Raw genomic sequence first — 4696 nt, forward strand, 5'->3', positions numbered from 1 at the left:
TCGAGAATGGATATGGGGAATGTTTCAAAGAGACACCCACCCGACCAAAGAGCAGAAAATTGCCACAGACCACAAATGCACTTCAACACAACGAGAAAATTCAGCACCCAGAGGCGACTTCAGCTAACATCTAAACACAAATGTGTACTAGTTCAGTTATAATGTACATCACACTAAACTCTAAAACATATAAATGAACTAAAATTATAAATGAACTAAAATCATAAATGAACTTGAATTATAAAATAAAATGCTCCGCAGGTCACAGCTTGATATGACTGCAGAGGTCGAAACCCAGAACAGTTGGGGCAAGTATGGACACAACATTCAAGCTTGATATACAGCTCTGAATTTTGATTGTGATTAAATATTTGACACAGCAAAGGTTTCTGAAACAGAAGAAATGTGGTCTAAGAACTAAAAATTTAAATTGGACATTTACCTATTATGGTCCATGCCCAATGTCCCAAAATCTAAATACATGTTTTCAACATATCAAAGAACCCCAACAACTTTACTTTTGAACCCCTTTGACCTCAACGTGGACCAATTTGATAAAGGGACCCTAAAATCAAAAAAAAAATCTAAATACATGGTTAGATTCAACATATCAAAGAACCCCATTTATTTATTTTTTGTTGAAATCAAACAAAGTTTAATTTTGGACCTTAATGTAGACCAATTTGAAAAAAGGGAACAAAAATTAAAAATCTTAATACATGGTTAGCTTCGGCATATCAAAGAACCCCAATAATTAAATTTTTGATGAAATCAAACTAAGTTAAATTTTGTACCCTTTAGACCTCAATGTGGACCAATTTAAAAAAGGGGTCCCAAAATCCAAAAAAACTTTATACACAGTTAGATTCAGCATATTAATGAACCCCAAGAATTCAAGAATAAAACACCGTTGAAATTGGTCAAGAAATAAGCAATGTATACAAAGTATTAGAAAAGTATTGTTTTTGGCCCCTAATTCCTTAACAGTTAGGGCCATAACACTTAAAAACAAAGTATTAGAAAAGTATTGTTTTTGGCCCCTAATTCCTGAACAGTTTGGGCCATAACCCCCAAAATCAATCCCAACCTTCCTTTTTTGGTATGGAACCTTGTGGTACAATTTCTGAAAGATCCATACACTCAGGGGACGACTATTTGATATTCTAGGGGGGGGGGAGGAGGATTTTGAAAATAGATAACTCAGCCTTGATAATCACAAAAATAAATGGTTTGTTCTGTGGTAGTTTGAAAATAAATTACCTGACTTGCAATGTCTAGAAAATAAATAACTCAGCAGGTCTAATCGAAAGTATGAGATGGCACCAGATTCTTCATAAATTCATCTTTTTTCCCCAAAAAAATGGGGAAACACTTCCCAAATTTTTTAATAACAAAAGTATAAATATTATTTAAATATACTTGAAATGTCTGAAAATTGGTTTCATTTAACTTGAGGTATATTGTCTCAGGAAACCTTACCTCACCGTTATTTTAACAGGGCCGTAACTACATGTAGGAAATTTTAAAACCAAACGCTTGTCTCCATATCAAATTGTGTTCACGGCCTTGCAAGAAGAAAGTTATGTTTTCCCTCAGACTTATAGCCCTGATTTTTCGGGATCAATGTTTCTTATTTATTTGTCTTTTGTTCATTGATTGCCCTTCTGTATTCTGTTAGTGTTGCATTCCTTTTGTAATCTAGTAATTTTCTTATGAACTTGATATGAGTTTAAAAAAAAAACAGCAGCCACAGGCTTAATGTGAATTCCGTTTTTGCTTTATCATGCACATTGGTCTTTTGATGTTGTCCCTAGAAACTTCAGTCTTACACTGAATTTATACATTTTGCTTTGAGACCAAAATATTTTCAAAAAAATGATTAAAACAAAACTTCATTTTCAGATTATGAAACGGTCTTCGGAACACCCAGAAAGCATGATTTTGCATCATTTGTTCTATAGCTTCTTGGGCCTTCAGTGGCTCCAAAACCCTTCAAATTTTTTTTTATTAGTAGCATGCCAATACATTTAAAAGTGCCTATTTATAACTGAAATTTAATACTATGTATGTATGCAATACATGTATATGCAGTTGGGAATTTAAAAGATTCATTTCTGCAGAGTGGATGGTTAATCTAATTAAATGGTACATAATGACTTGACTATACTATATGTATTATTTATAATAAACAAATCATTAAAAATTGTATGTTTTCGAATATCAAAAATATAGTTGTAAAAATGAATAATCAGTCCCTTGCTTTAATGAAAATGAAAAATCTTGCTTCAATAGTGCAGAAAATGAATAATCTGTCCTCTTAGTTTACAAAAATAAATAACCGATCAAAACAAATCCTCCTGACAACCCCCCCCCCCCCCCCCCCCAGAATATCAAATGGTCATCCCCTTACACACAAGTTATTGTTTGGAAACTAGGAAAATGCTTATTTGGACCGATTTTTTAGGCCCTTAATTTCTAAACTGTTGTGACCATAATCCCCAAAATCAATCCAACCTTTCTTTGTGGTTTCAAACCTTGTGTTTAAATTTCATATAGAGATCCATTGACTTAAACTAAAGTTATTGTCCGCAGACTAAGTGTCTTCGGACGACGAAGCTGACGACGACGAAGACGACGTGATATCAATAAACGACCGCAATAATTTTTTGTCGTTGTATAAAAACTATACAAGACTTACAAAGGCCAGCAGCTCCTTACCTAGGACAGGCACCAACAAGCAGCAGAGTTAAATAGGTAACAGAAGAAACAAAGCAAAATGACAATGATACATAAATTAGCTAAAGGCTCTAAAGAGCACGTGTCGTTAGCTCACTTTGGCACATGTGAATATTCAACAGAGGCCACTCTCCAACAATTAGGACGAGAATAGAATTCATGACTAAAATCTATGTTTTGTTGATCTTGTTTTGATGTTCATTTTCTCTTTATCTTCTTTAGTTTTCGTTCAAAACACAAAAGAGGGAAAACAAGTTATGTAACTTCTACTCATGCCTCTATTTAACAATCATAAAAATTTTGACTGAAGTAATGCTTTAAACTAGACAAAATGATGCCTCAAATTCCACTTTGAAATTACTAAAAAATCATTAACCTGAAGCGGGACAGATAGAAGAACGGACCCTAGACCAGAAAACATAATGCCCCTTTACTATCGTAGGGGCATAAAAATCAAAACCCTGACCACATGCACATCATCAATATATGTACAGACAGGCAGCAAAGTAAAATTTTCCTAGCATTCAAACTGTAAAAGGAGTTATCTGGAACACTCCTCTTATGCAAGTAAATACTCCAAAAAATTTGTAAGGGTTCCGCGGAACCCAGTGTCTCGCCTACTTTTGCTGTTAATCACACACTCATCAAAAATGATGAAAAAAATTAATAAAATTATTCCTCTCGATACTATCTTTTGATTGTCAGAAGCTTCTGTCCAAGTTTGGTAAAAATCCAGGCTAGTTTAAGAATCTTAAAAATGTTTTAAATACTTTAACAGCAGACTGTATGTAATGTTAACTGGAAGAAAAACTAAGTCCATTTGTAAGTAAAATATGGGAAAAATGGAATTTTATTTTTACAAAATTTACTTCTGGATACTATCTTCTGATCATAAACAAGCTTCTGGCCAAGTTTCTTACAATTCCAGGATAGTTTAAGAAAGTTATTAAAATTTTAAAAACTTTAACCACAGAGTGAATGTAATGTTTCCTGGCAGAAAAAACTAAGTCCATTTATAAGTAAAATACGGAAAAAATGGAATTTTATTTTTACAAAATTTACTTCTGGATACTATCTCCTGATCATAAACAAGCTTCTGGCCAAGTTTTGTACAGTTCCAGGATAGTTTAAGACAGTTATTAAAATTTTAAAAACTTTAACCACAGAGTGAATGTAATGTTTCCTGGCAGAAAAAACTAAGTCCATTTATAAGTAAAATACGGAAAAAAATGGAATTTTATTTTTACAAAATTTACTTCTGGATACTATCTTATGAACATAAACAAGCTTCTGTCCAAGTTTCGTACAATTCAAGGATAGTTTAAGAAAGTTATTAAAATTTCAAAAACTTTAACCACAGAGTGAATATTTGTGGACGCCGCCGACGACGACGACGACGACGGAATGTAGGATCGCTATGTCTCGCTTTTTCGACTTAAGTCGAAGGCTCGACAAAAATGACAAAGTTCAACTATCGCCCATAAGAGCACATATTAATAACCAGATGCTCCACATGGCCAAGCTTTATACGACCCCAGAGGTCGAACCCTGAACAGTTGGGGCAAGTATGAACACAACATTTAAGCTGGATACAGCTCTGAATTTGAATTGTGATTAAATAAGTTGACACAGCATAGGTTTCAGACACAAAATGAGTGTGGTCTAATGAACTTATTTTTTTTGTGCTTTTGAGCAATTAACTATATATGCTGTTAATTATAAATCCCCTCAAAAAAAATATTTGAAGAAATTTTCTTTTTAATTTTTGAAATCTGAAATGAGAAAAATTGTAATCTCCAACAAATTCTTATTTAACCCAACACCCCTCCAATTTTTGTTCACCTCCCCTTTCCCTTATTGCAAAAACAATCTCAATTAAAATTTCTAATGGAGTTTGCAACAATAACTACTCATTTAAATACATCATAAAATATTTAAATATAAAATGACATACAGTTTC

The sequence above is a fragment of the Mytilus edulis genome, chromosome 1 (assembly GCF_963676685.1).
Source record: "Mytilus edulis chromosome 1, xbMytEdul2.2, whole genome shotgun sequence".
In the NCBI taxonomy this organism is placed as follows: domain Eukaryota; kingdom Metazoa; phylum Mollusca; class Bivalvia; order Mytilida; family Mytilidae; genus Mytilus; species Mytilus edulis.